Here is a 14,687-nt window from a genome sequence, read left to right as displayed (position 1 = left end):
CAGTCACAGAGTCATAAACCCCACCCATTTCTATAATTTATATTTTTTTAATCTGATCTTAAACATAACCCTAACCGTAACCACACTGATAACCTTATGAATAACCATAACCTTAAATTAAGACCAAAAGTGACATTTTAGTTTTCATGAATTTTTACGATATGGGCAATCGGACCTTTGTGGCTGTGGTAACTAGTGGAAACACAGGAAGGGAGACGGTGAAAAAAGCGGAGATTGCATATCCGGGTCACTCCACTCCTCTGAAACAGCCAATCAGAGAGGAGTAAGTAAGGGATTGCCAAGTATGGAAAGGAGAGGAGTGGTGAATTGTAATAAGTAGATGAACAGAGGGACGAGAGAGGGCGATAGAGGGGAGGGGGGGAGGGGGTTTGGGGGGGTACCAATGATGAATACAAACCCTGGAATACAGAAGCAATGTATTGGCCATTGAGAGGTTTTGAAGACACCGGTCGGTCATATTGGCACTCTCTGTAGGAGCAGTCCATGGGCTCCCCAGTGGCGCAGCGGTCTAAGGCACTGCATCTCAGTGCTAGAGGTATCACTATGGACCCTGGTTCTATTCCAGTCTCTATTCCAGTCTGGCTGTGATTGGGAGTCCCATACACAATTGGCCCAGTGTTGTCTGGGTTAGGCTGTCTTTGTAAATATGAATTTGTTCTTAACTGACTTGCCTAGTTAAATAAATAGGGATGAATGGAATTCTACAGTATTTCAATTAAATGTTTCAAGGACAAAATGACATGTATTTAAGTATTTTTGTTGTTGTAGCAACATTAGTACTCGGAAAAAAGACAAAGGAAAACGTTTTATACATTTGTTCATGTTTTATTTGTATGTTTAGCTCAAATAATATGATGTTAAAGTATACATTAACGTGTCTGTAATAGAATAAACGTGTCAAAACGAATCTAGACATTAATAAATGCAATTCTTTAGCTTCCAAAATCTTTTTTACAATGGAGGAGTACCAAGACGTGTTTATACACATCACTGGGTGATACAACATTTCCTCAAGCTTGTCATAATAATACCGTTTTCCTTCAACCATTTACCAGCATTACTTGAAACATTGATACACATTTTATAGCAATTCAAACATAGATCTGCTCAATTTTCAAATCCACAAGCATTATAGAAGCCAAATTATTGTATTTGTTGTAAGAAGGGTACAATATCCTGATGTAGTCTGTATTGGAACATACCAGGACCAAGGGGTCTGACTCTGGACCTTTTGTAATACAGGTCAACCAAACCTGCAAAACATCTTCGACAATTTACAGCAGAAATATTACAAACATTACTCTTATGGGTAAAAATAAAAGCTATGCGTGAAGCCTCTTTAATCATAAGGATCCCATCTAGTCAACAGATATTTAGGAGAAACACCTTCATGAACTGTCCTAACCAGTTGTTCCTGCGCCACATACAATTGCTTTGGAGTTTCTATATGGTCAATCCATAAATAATCTATACCTACATGCAGCAATATCTCTTGTGCTTTTGGCAATGATTTCACAAGGCCAATTTCACATCATATGCCTAAATACTCAAAACCACTAGGCTAATAAATAAACACATTTTTCTTTCGGTTATTTAATTACCTACTACATCATGTTATTTCAAGTTATCCCTTTGGAGCGCAACGTCACGTTGTTTGAAAAAAGATACCTATATTGGGCATGTCTATATATTCGGCAGTAGAAGTCCTCTAGGGCTTATGATAATTTTGATTGTGTTGATGAAAATGATAGACCTTTCAAACGTCGTATGCATCTGTTACGTCCGTCGTTAGAAGGAGACCAAGGCGCAGCCCGGTAAGCGTACATCTTTCTTTATTAAGATAAACAACAAAAAAACAACAAAAGAATAAGCAAACGTAACGTTCTGCAGGCTACCTAGTAACTGTCCAAAAACAAGATCCCACAAACTAGGGTGGAAAACAGGCTGCCTAAGTATGATTCCCAATCAGAGACAACGATAGACAGCTGCCTCTGATTGGAAACCATACCCGGCCAATAAAGAAATAGAAAACTAGAATGGCCACCCAAATCACACCCTGAACTAACCAAAGAGAGAAATAAAATGGCTCTAAGGTCCATGGCACGAAGCCTCCAGTGATAATCCATGGCCCGAACAGCGTGACAGTGACGTGACAGTACCCCCCCTCCCAAAGGTGCGGACTCCGGCCGCAAAACCTGACTCTATGACGGAGGGTCCGGGTGGGCATCTAGCCTCGGTGGCGACTCCGATTCGGGGCGAAGACCCCGCTCCGCTTGCTGATCCCTCTGTATCGTCGCAGAGGGCTCCGGACCGCGGATCGTCGCGGAGGGCTCCGGACCGCGGATCGTCGCGGAGGGCTCCGGACCGCGGATCGTTGCCGGGGGCTGCGGACCGCCGACCGTCACCGGGGGTTCCGGACCGCGGACCGTCCCTGGGGACTCCGTGCCATGGATCCTCACTGCAGGCTCCGGGCCATGGATCATCACTGGAGGCTTCGGGCCATGGATTATCACTGGAGGCTTCGTGCCAGACGCACAGCAGACCGGGTGAGTGGAGCTGGCACAGGATGTACTGGGCCGTGGAGACGCACCAGAGGTCTGGAGCACAGAGCTGGCACAACCCGTCCTGGCTGGATGCTCACCCTAGCCCGGCAACTGCGGGGCGCTGGCACAGGACGTACTGGGCTGTGAAGGCGCACCGGGGACACAGTGCGCTGATCCGGCACAGGATATCCTTGGCCGAGGAGGCGCACTGGAGGTCTGGAGCGTAGAGCTGGCACAACGTGTCCTGGCTGGATGCTCACCCTAGCCCGGCAACTGCGGGGCGCTGGCACAGGACGCACTGGGCTGTGGATGGGTACCGGAGACACAGTACGTGTAACCGCAAAGCATGGTGCCTGAAGGGTCACACGCTCCTCAAAGCGACTGTCTTGCTCCAGACTCCAACCCCTCCAAACTCTTTCGTCCCTCTCCACTGCCAATCACTCCTCACTTAAACAGTCCAAGAATTCCTCCTCGGTCTCGGACTCACCCCTCAGCATCAACACCAACAGCACCAACGCCCATGTCATCTGCCCCCCACCCCTGCCTCTCGGGTTTCCGTTGTGTCCTCTCCTCCTGACCACGCTGCTTGGTCCGTTTGTGGTGGGATCTTCTGTTACGTCCATCGTTAGAAGGAGACCAAGGCGCAGCGTGGTAAGCGTACATCTTTCTTTATTAAGATGAACACCAACAAAAGAATAAATGAACGTAATGTTCTGCAGGCTACCTAGTAACTGTGCAAAAACAAGATCCCACAAACTAGGGTGGAACACAGGTTGCCTAAATATGATTCCCAATCAGAGACAACGATAGACAGCTGACTCTGATTGGGAACCATACCCGGCCAACATAGAAATAGAAAACTAGAATGCCCACCCAAATCACATAAAAAGGCTCTCTAAGGTCAGGGCGTGACAGCATCTCAGCAACATTATCGGTAAGCGACATGATGCCTACTGTACCAAAGCGATTTAAACAGGAGTGACGTGTGTTGATATATAGGCTAACAGAATTGGTTAAAAAAAAGTTATTTATGCTAACATACTCTGCAATAATTAAGAGTAGGCAGAGTGATTGCTTAAGGTGAATTTTATTTTAAACATTTTACCAATGCAACATTTGAAGTAGGACTATGTCACATTCACCGTGGTTTTATGGAGCGTGGTATAGAGTTCAATTCAATTTAAGGGCTTTATTGGCATGGGAAACATATGTTTACATTGCCAAAGCAAGTGAAATTGTGATGCCTGCTCCCGCTCCCCCTCCCTGGCGCCAAGCACCCCAGCATTACGCACTCCTGCCACCATCATTACGCACACCTGCCTTACCTCATCACGCTCATCAGCGAATTATTGGACTCGCCTGGACTCAGTCACCTGTTTATTACCTCCCCTATACTTGTCAGTTCCCCAGCTCTGTTCCCAGCTGCTGCATTGGTTGTCATCTGTCGTTTTAAAATGTTTCATTTTTTCTATTTCACCTTTATTTAACCAGGTAGGCCTGTTGAGAACAAGTTCTCATTTACAACTGCGACCTGGCCAAGATAAAGCAAAGCAGTGCGACAAAAACAACAACACAGTGTTACACATAAACAAACGTACAGTCAACAACACAATACAAAAATCGATGTACAGTGTGTGCAAATGTAGAAGAGTAGGGAGGTAAGGCAATAAATAGGCAATAGAGGCGAAATAATTACAATTTAGCATTAACACTGGAGTGATAGATGTGCAGATGATGATGTGCAAGTAGAGATACTGGGGTGCAAAAGAGCAAGAGGATAAGTAACAATATGGGGATGAGGTAGTTGGGTGTGCTATTTACAGATTGGCTGTGTACAGGTACAGAGATCGGTAAGCTGCTCTGACAGCTGATGCTTAAAGTTAGAGAGGGAGATATAAGACTACAGCTTTAGTGATTTTTGCAATTCGTTCCAGTCATTGGCAGCAGAGAACTGGAAGGAAAGGCGCCAAAGGAAGTGTTGTCTTTGGGGATAACCAGTGAAATATACCTGCTGGAGCGCGTTGCTACGGTGACCAGTGAGCTGAGATAAGGTGGGGCATTACCTAGCATAGACTTATAGATGACCTGGAGCCAGTGGGTTTGGTGACGAATATGCAGTGAGGGCCAGCCAACGAGAGCATACAGGTCACAGTGGTGGGTAGTATATGGGGCTTTGGTGACAAAACGGATGGCACTGTGATAGACTACATCCATCCAGTTTGCTGAGTAGAATGTTGGAGGCTTTGTAAATGACATCGCCAAAGTCATAGATCGGTAGGATAGTCAGTTTTACGAGTGTTGCATCACTGCCTGGTACGGCAATTGACCGCAAGGCACTACAGAGGGTAGTGCGTATGGCCCAGTACATCACTGGGGCTAAGCTGCCTGCCATACAGGACCTCTACACCAGGCGGTGTCAGAGGAAGGCCCTAAAAATGGTCAAAAACCCGAGCCACCCCAGTCATAGACTGTTCTCTCTACTACCGCATGGCAAGCGGTACTGGAGTGCCAAGTCTAGGACAAAAAGGCTTCTCAACAGTTTTTACCCCCAAGCCATAAGACTCCTGAATAGGTAATCAAATGGCTACCCGGACTATTTGCATTGTGTCCCACCCACCAACTGCCAAGCCCTCTTTTACGCTACTGCTACTCTCTGTTCATCATATATGCATAGTCACTTTAACCATATCTACATGCACATACTACCTCAATCAGCCTGACTAACCGGTGTCTGTATGTAGCCTCGCTACTTTTATAGCCCCGCTACTGTATATAGCCTGTCATTTTACTGTTGTTTTATTTCTTTACCTACCTATTGTTCACCTAATACCCTTTTTGCACTATTGGTTAGAGCCTGTAAGTAAGCATTTTACTGTAAGGTCTACTACACCTGTTGTATTCGGCACACGTGACAAATAAACTTTGATTTGATTTGTATGTTTGGCAGCATGAGTGAAGGAGGCTTTGTTGCGAAATAGGAAGCCGATTCTAGATTTCATTTTGGATTGGAGATGCTTAATGTGAGTCTGGAAGGAGAGTTTACAGTCTAACCAGACACCTAGGTATTTGTAGTTGGTCACATATTCTAAGTCAGAACCGTCCAGAGTAGTGATGCTAGTTGGGCGAGAGGGGGCGGGCAGCAATCGGTTGAAGAGCATGCACTTAGTTTTACTATTTCTTAAATTCAGTTGGAGGCCACGGAAGGAGTGTTGTATGGCATTGAAACCCCTTTAGGAGGTTTGTGTCCAAAGAAGGCCCAGATGTATACAGAATGGTGTCGTCTGCGTAGAGGTGGATCAGAGAATCAACAGCAGCAAGAGCGACATCGTTGATAGATACAGAGAAAAGAGTCGGCCTGAGAATTTAACCCTGTGGTACCCCCAGAGACTGCCAGAGGTCCGAACAACAGGCCCTCTGATTTGACACACTCAACTCTATCTGAGAAGTAGTTGGTGATCCAGGCAAGGCAGTCATTTGAGAAACCAAGGCTATTGAGTCTGCCGATAAGAATGCGAAGATTGACAGAGTCGAAAGCCTTGGCCAGATCGATGAAGACGGCTGCATGACATCGTTTAGGACCTTGAGCGTGGCTGAGGTGCACCCATGACCAGCTTGGAAACCAGATTGCATCGTGGAGAAGGTACGGTGGGATTCGAAATGGTCGGTGATCTGTTTAACTTGGCTTTCGAAGATTTTAGAAAGGCAGGGCAGGATGGATATAGGTCTATAACAGTTTGGGTCTAGAGTGTCTCCCCCTTTGAAGAGGGGGATGACCCCGGCAGCTTTCCAATCTTTGGGGATCTCAGACGATATGAAAGAGTGGTTGAATAGGCTAGTACTAGGGGTTGCAACAATTTTGGCGTATCATTTTAGAAAGAGAGGGTCCAGAGAGAGGGAGGGGGGGTGCTTGGGCAAGTTGCTGCAGGGGGTGCTGAGATGTTGGCCGGGGTAGGGGTAGCCAGGTGGAAAGCATGGCCAGCCGTAGAAAAATGCTTATTGAAATTGTCGATTATCATAGATTTATCGGTGGTGACAGTGTTTCCTAGCCTTAGTGCAGTGGGCAGCTGGGAGGAGGTGCTCTTATTCTCCATGGACTTTAGTGTCCCAAAACTTTTTGGAATTAGTGCTACAGGATGCAAAATTCTGTTTGAAAATGCTAGCCTTAGCTTTCCTAACTGACTGAGTATATTGGTTCCTGACTTCCCTGAAAAGTTGCATATTGAGGGGGCTATTCAATGCTAATGCAGAACGCCACAGGATGTTTTTGTGCTCGTCAAGGGCAGTCAAGTTTGGGGTGAACCAAGGGCTATATCTGTTCTTAGTTTTTATTTTTGAATGGGGCATGTTTATTTGGATGAGGTCAAAATCCTTCCAGGATACCCGGGCCAGGTCGATTAGAAAGGCCTGCTCGCTAAAGTGTTTTAGGTAGCGTTTGACAGTGATGAGGGGTGTTTTTTTGACCGCGGACCGGTTACGCACGCAGGCAATGAGGCAGTGATCGCTGAGATCCTGGTTGAAGACAGCAGAGGTGTATTTAGAGGGCAAGTTGGTCAGGATGATATCTAAGAGGGTGCCCATGATTACAGATTTAGGGTTGTACCTGGTAGGTTCCTTGATAATTTGTGTGAGATCTAGCTTAGATTGTAGGACGGCCGGGGTGTTAAGCATGTCCCAGTTTAGGTCACCGAACAGTACGAACTCTGAAAATGGATGGGGTTTAATCAATTCACATATGGTGTCCAGGGCACAGCTGGGGTCTGAAGGGTGTCTATAACAAGCGGCAACGGCGGGAGACTTGTTTCTGGAAAGGTGGATTTTTAAAAGTAGAAGCTTGAATTGTTTGGGCACAGACCTGGATAGTTTGACAGAACTCTGCAGGCTATCTCTGCAGTAGATTGCAACTCCGCCCCCTTTGGTAGTTCTATCTTGTCGGAAAATGTTATAGTTAGTGATGGAAATTTCAGGATTTTTGGTGTAACCAGTTCTGACGCTGTTCCTGTCCTGTTGCATGTCCGTTCTTTATTTGTCACGCCCTGACCTTAGAGAGCCGTTTTATTTCTCTGTTTGGTTAGGTCAGGGTGTGCTTTAGGGTGGGCATTCTATGTTGTTTGTTTCTATGTTTTGGCCGGGTATGGTTCTCAATCAGGGACAGCTGTCTATCGTTGTCTCTGATTGGGAATCATACTTATGCAGCCTTTTTTCCTTTGTATTTTGTGGGTAGTTATCTTTGTTAGTGGCACTATAGCCCTAGTAAGCTTCACGGTCGTGTCTTTGTTTCTTGTTTTGTTGGCGACATTAACATAAATTAAGGAAAATGTACGCTTAACACGCTGCACCTTGGTCCGGTCATTTCCACCCTGACGACGGCCGTGACATTATTAAATGTTCAACTCCCCGTACCTGATTCTCATCTCCAGCGTAAGTCCTTACAGAAATAGATAATTAACAAAAGTGAAATAAACAATAAAACTGTACATTACACTTCCAAAAGAATAAAGACATTTCAAATGTTATCTTATGTATATATATATACAGTGTTGTAATGATGTGCAAATAGTTCAAGAACAAAAGGGAAAATAAATATAGATTCTATTTACAATGGTGTTTGTTTTTCACTGGTTGCCATTTTCTTGTGGAAACAGGTCACAAATCTTGCTGCTGTGATTGCATACCGTGGTATTTCACCCACTAGATATGGGAGTTTATCCAAATTTGTTTTGTTTTTGAATTCTTTGTGTGTCTGTGTAATTTGAGGGAAATATGTGTCTCTAATATGGTCATACATTTGGCACGAGATTAGGAAGTGCAGCTCAATTTCCACCTCATTTTGTGGGCAGTGTGCACATAGCCTGTCTTCTCTTGAGAGCCAGGTCTGCCTTCGGCGATCTTTCTCAATAGCAAGGCTATGCTCACTGAGTCTGTACATAGTCAAAGATTTCCTTAATTTTGGGTCAGTCACGGTGGTCAGGTATTCTGCCACTGTGTACTATCTGTTTAGGGCCAAATAGCATTCTAGTTCTAATTCTTTCCAATGTGTTAAGCAATTATCTTTTTGTTTTCTCATGATTTGGTTGGGTCTAATTGTCCTGGGGCTCTGTGGGTCTAACGTCCTGACCAGAGTTCTTATGTGTTTTGCTTGTTTAGTGTTGGTCAGGACGTGAGCTGGGTGGGAATTCTATGTTGTGTGTCTAGTTCGGCTGTTTCTGTGTCCAGCCTAATATGGTTCTCAATCAGAGGCAGCTGTCAATCGTTGTCCCTGATTGAGAATCATATATAGGTGGCTTGTTTTGTGTTGGGGATTGTGGGTGGTTGTTTCCTGTCTCTGTGTTTGTGTTCTGCACCAGATAGGACTGTTTCGGTTTGCCACATTTTGTTATTTTGTTCGTTGTAAGTGTTCACTGTTTTCGTTTAATTAAACATGTTGAGCACTGGCTACGCTGCGTGTTGGTCCGATCCCTGTTTCACCCCCTCTTCTAGTGAAGAGAGGGAAGGCTGCCGTTACAGTGGGGTCTGTTTGTGAACAGAGCCCCAGGACCAGCTTGCTTAGGATTTTGATAATTAGAGGGAATCAGCCTAATTCAGCATTATTTGGTGATTGACATTGTACAGAATTGCAGAATTGCAGAATTCTGCATGCAGTCTCGTTTGGTGTTTGTCCCATTTTGTGAATTCTTGGTTGGTGAGTGGACCCCAGACCTCACAACCATAAAGAGCAATGGGTTCTATAACTGATTCAAGTATTTTTAGCCAGATCCTAATTGGTATGTCAAATTTTATGTTCCTTTTGGTGGCATAGAAGGCTCTTCTTGTCTCTCAGATCGTTCACAGCTTTGTGGAAGTTACCTGTGGCGCTGATGTTTAGGCCGAGGTATATATCGTTTTTGTGTGCTCTGGGGCAACAGTGTCTAGATGGAATTTGTATTCGTGGTCCTGGGAACTGGACCTTTTTTGTAACTCCATTATCTTTGTCTGACAGATTTACTGTCAGGGCCCAGGTCTGACAGAATCTGTGCAGAAGATCTAGGTGCTGCTGTAGGCCCTCCTTGGTTGGGGACAGAAGCACCAGATCATCAGCAAACAGCAAACAGTAGACATTTGACTTCAGATTCTAGTAGGGTGAGGCTGGATGCTGCAGACAATTCGCCAATTCGTTGATATATATGTTGAACAGGGTGGGGCTTAAGCTGCATCCCTGTCTCACCCCCCGGCCCTGTGGAAAGAAATGTTTTTTTTATTTTTATCAATCAATAGTCTATGGGGTACCACAGGGTTCACTTCTCGGGCCGAGTCTTTTCTCGGCCCGAGTATATATCAATGATGTCGCTCTTGCTGTGGGTGATTCCCTGATCCACCTCTACGCAGACGACACCATTCTGTATACATCTGGCCCTTTGGACACTGTTAACGAACCTCCAAACGAGCTTCAATTCCATACAACACTCCTTCTGTGGCCTCCAACTTCTCTTAAACGCTAGCAAAACCAAATGCATGCTTTTCAACCGTTCGCTGCCCGCACCCGCCCGCCCGACTAGCATCACTACCCAGGACGGTTCTGACCTAGAATACGTGGACAACTACAAATACCTAGGTGTCTGGCTAGACTGTAAACTCTCCTTCCAGACTCATATCAAACATCTCCAATCAAATCTAGAATCGGCTTTCTATTTCGCAACAAAGCCTCCTTCACTCATGCCGCCAAACTTACCCTCGTAAAACTGACTATCCTACCGACCCTCGACTTCGGCGATGTCATCTACAAAATAGCTTCCAATACTCTACTCAGCAAATTGGATGTAGTCTATCACAGTGCCATCCGTTTTGTTAACAAAGAGCCTTATACCACCCACCACTGCAACCTGTATGCTCTAGTCGGCTGGCCCTCGCTACATATTCGTCGCCAGACCCACTGGCTCCAGGTCATGCTTAAGTCTATGCTAGGTAAAGCTCCGCCTTATCTCAGCTCACTGGTGACCATAACAACACCCACCCGTAGCACTCGCTCCAGCAGGTATATCTCACTGGTCATCCCCAAAGCCAATACCTATTTTTGCCGCCTTTCCTTCCAGTTCTCTGCTGCCAGTGACTGGAACGAATTGCAAAAATCGCTGAAGCTGGAGTCTTACATTTCCCTCACTAACTTTAAACATCAGCTATCTGAGCAGCTAACCAGCTGTACATAGTCCATCTGTAAATAGCCCACCCAATCTACCTACCTCATCCCCATATTGTTTTTATTTACTTTGCTGCTCTTTTGCACACCAGTATCACTACTTACACACCATCATCTGCTCATCATCATCTGCTCATCTATCACTCCAGTGTTAATCTGCTAAATTGTAATTACTTTGCTACTATGGCCTATTTATTGCCTTACCACCTCATACCATTTGCACACACTATATATAGACTTTCTTTTTTTGCTATTGTGTTATTGACTGTACGCTTGTTGTTTTCCATGTTTAACTCTGTGTTTGTGTCGCACTGCTTTGCTTTATCTTGGCCAGGTTGCAGTTCTAAATGAGAACTTGTTTTAACTAGCTTACCTGGTTAAATAAAGGTGAAATAAAATAAAAAATTAAAATGTTTAACACACACTTGTTGTTTGTGTACATGGATTTTATAATGTCGTATGTTTTTCCCCCAATACCACTTTCCATCAATTTGTATAGCAGGCCCTCATGCCAAATTGTGTCAAAAGCTTTTCTGAAATCAACAAAGCATGAGAAGACTTTGCCTTTGCCTTTGTTTTTGGTTGGTTTGTTTGTCAATTAGGGTGTGCAGGGTGAATGTGTGGTCTGTCGTAAGGTAATTTGCTAAAAAGCCAATTTGACATTTGCTCAGTACATTGTTTTCGCTGAGGAAATGTCAGAGTCTGTTAATGATAACGCAGAGGATTTTCCCAAGGTTGCTGTTGACACATATCCCATGGTAGTTATTGGGGTCAAAATTGTCTTCACTTTTGTGGATTGGGGTGATCAGTCCTTGGTTTCAAATATTGGGGAATATGCCAGACGAGGATGATGTTAGAGTTTAAGTATAGCCAATTGGAATTTGTGGTCTGTATATTATATCATTTAATTTAGGATACCATCAACACCACAGGCCTTTTTGGGTTGGAGGGTTTGTGTTTTTGTCCTTTAGTTCATTCAATGTAGTTGGAGAATCCAGTGGGTTCTGGTAGTCTTTAATAGTTGATTCTAAGATTTATTTGATCATGTATATGTTTTTTCTGTTTGTTCCTTGTTATAGAGCCAAAATGATTGGAGAAGTGGTTTATCCATACATCTCTGTTTTGGATAGTTAACTCTTCATGTTGTTTGTTTAGAGTTTTCCAATTTTCCCAGAAGTGGTTAGATTCTATGCATTCTTCGATTACATTGAGCTGATATCTGACGTGCTGTTCCTTCTTTTTCCGTAGTGTATTTCTGTATTGTATTAGTGATTCACCATTTTCTGGGTCTCCATGTTTTTGGTTGGATAAGTTTCTCAATTTCTTTCTTAGGTTTTTGCAATCTTCATCTAACCATTTGTCATTGTTGTTAATTTACTTAGGTTGTCTGCTTGACATTTTTAGATTTGATAGGGAAGCTGAGGTCAAATATACTGTTTAGATTTCTAATGCCAAGTTTACACCTTCATTATTACAGTGAAACATTTTGTCCAGGAAATTGTCTAGAAGGGATTGAATTTGCTGTTGCTTAATTGTTTTTTGGTAGATTTCCACTACTTTCCTTCCATCTATATAATTTCTAAATATTATTCACTTCCTTTGGCTTTGATGCCTCATGATTGAGTATTGCTCTGTTCAAGTGGAGTGTGATTTTGCTGTGATCTGATTGACTGTGAACGCTCTAAGAGACTCTGGGTTGAGGTCAGTGATAAAGTAGTCTACAGTACTACTGTCAAGAGATGAGCTATATGTGTATCTATCATAGGAGTCCCCTCGAAGCCTACTATTGACTATGTACATACCCGGCGTCTGACAGAGCTGCAGTAGTTGTGACCCGTTTTTGTTGGTTATGTTGTCGTAGTTGTGTCTAGAGGGGCATGTGGGGGAGGGAATGAGTTCACTGTCGATGCCTCATCGCGATTGGTTATTAATTCCCGCCATCTTTTGCAACAAAGTAAATGAACACCTTCCATAGAGATAGAGGACTCAAATCAAATGTTATTTTTCACATGCGCCGAATACAACAGGTGTAGTAGACCTTACCGTGAAATGCTTACTTACAAGCCCTTAACCAACAATGAAGTTTTAAGAAAATATTTACTAAATAAACTAAAGTAAAAAATTAAATACAAATAAAATAAGTAACACAATAAAATAACAATAATGAGGCTATATACAGGGGGTATCGGTACCGAGTCAATGTGCAGGGGTACAGATTAGTCGGGGTCATTTGTACATGTAGATAGGACTCATCTTTGTAGCTGTGCCAATATAGTGTATGTGACAGCATTGGCAGCGCCATTGAAGCTATCTCAATTTTAAAGTAGTCAATTTTCTTCTTCATGATTGGCTGATCCCTTCTGATGACCCGGTTGGACATGACTCCAACATGATCACTAGGAGGGATCAGCCAATGAAGTCGGATATCCCACCCAGTTGTCTACATTATGGTGGAAGCCCTCAATAGCGCTCGCCAACTTGTCATCCTAAAACTCGTAAAATGAATGGTGAAAGAATAGAATTTTGGAATAAACGCAGAAAATAAGGTCTGAGGTTAACATGCTTAGGACATCTTATAAATTATGTTCTATGAGATAATAGCAGTTATGAATAATGAAGCCTTTATATACTTCATGTGCTTAAAAAAATATATAATAAATTCTTCCAAGTTCACAAAAAGTGACGTTAGCTGATGAAGATGATCTCATAGAACAAAAAGTATAGGATCTCCTATGCCTGTGTTAGTTACAGACCTTATTTTTGGCGTTTATCCCCCCAAAATCCAAAAACCCAATTAGTGCCTACAAAAAGACGCCATTACTATTTATCTCTATTGCGTTTCTCATGCTAATTTGGCCTTTTGGCCACTAGAGGCCTCTATCATTGTCTATGGCGCCATCGAAGGGTTTCATCATCACTATCTTTCCTTTGTGGTACCTCAAACTGTTTTGATTACCACCTGAGAAACTTTTATTAGTTAATTTTACTCCTGGCTGAGAGTTTGTCTGGACAGTGTCTTAACATCATCCTAATACCTACTCTGAGCTGGAAGTTTTTTTTGTCTTAAAACAGGTTTTAACAGGATTCCAACAGGACCTTTTCTGAGATGCTTTGTGCATATGGGCCAAATTGTTGTAATGTCTCTCCTCATTGTTTGGTCATAATAAAGCTTCCCTCAACAAAGTACTCTGAGATCTACTTTAGTGCAGGGCTCTCCAACCCTGCTAACATCCTGTAGGTTTTCGTGCCCAAACACATGCAGTGTGATAAATGTAAATTATTCGGTAATGTGTCAAGTATATGTAGACGGGAGTAGTATTATATGCCAGCTGAGTGTAAATGCTGCAATTGTGGTGGTGAACATGCACTTGAATTTCTGAAGTGTCCTGTCAGGTGAAGGAGAGGGAGGTGGCAAGAATAAGGGCTGTCCAGAATGTCACCTATCCAGAGGTGTTGACATGAGTGGAAGAAAGGAGTGAAGATGAATAAGTAATGGTAGTAGGAGTAGAGCCAAAAGATTATATTAATTGTCAACGTTGCATGTTAAGAAGGTGGACGTTTATTACTTTGGTTGTCAACTGCACAGTGCAAACGTAATGGAAATTTGAGAAAATAGGCATCATTTTGTGCGGCTGAGCATTTTTTAAAAACATTTAGTGGATTTTTCTGCAGAGGCATTACAAGGAATCCCGTCGATGAATGCTCCGTCCTCACAGGCACCTGAGTATGTGTAGGGAATGCACAATAATGTTTTGTGCTGCTGCCATGTGTTGCTACCATGTTGTTGTCATGTTGTGTTGCTACCATGGTGTGTTGTCATGTGTTGCTGCCATGCTATGTTGTTGTCTTAGGTCTCTCTTTATGTAGTGTTGTGTTGTCTCTCTCGTCATGATGTGTGTTTTTTCCTAATTCTTAATCCAAGCCTCCGTCCCCGCAGGAGGCCTTTAGCCTTT

Source organism: Salvelinus sp. IW2-2015, linkage group LG11 (genome assembly GCF_002910315.2).
Source record: "Salvelinus sp. IW2-2015 linkage group LG11, ASM291031v2, whole genome shotgun sequence".
Taxonomy (NCBI): domain Eukaryota; kingdom Metazoa; phylum Chordata; class Actinopteri; order Salmoniformes; family Salmonidae; genus Salvelinus; species Salvelinus sp. IW2-2015.
This window is presented reverse-complemented; position numbering follows the sequence as displayed.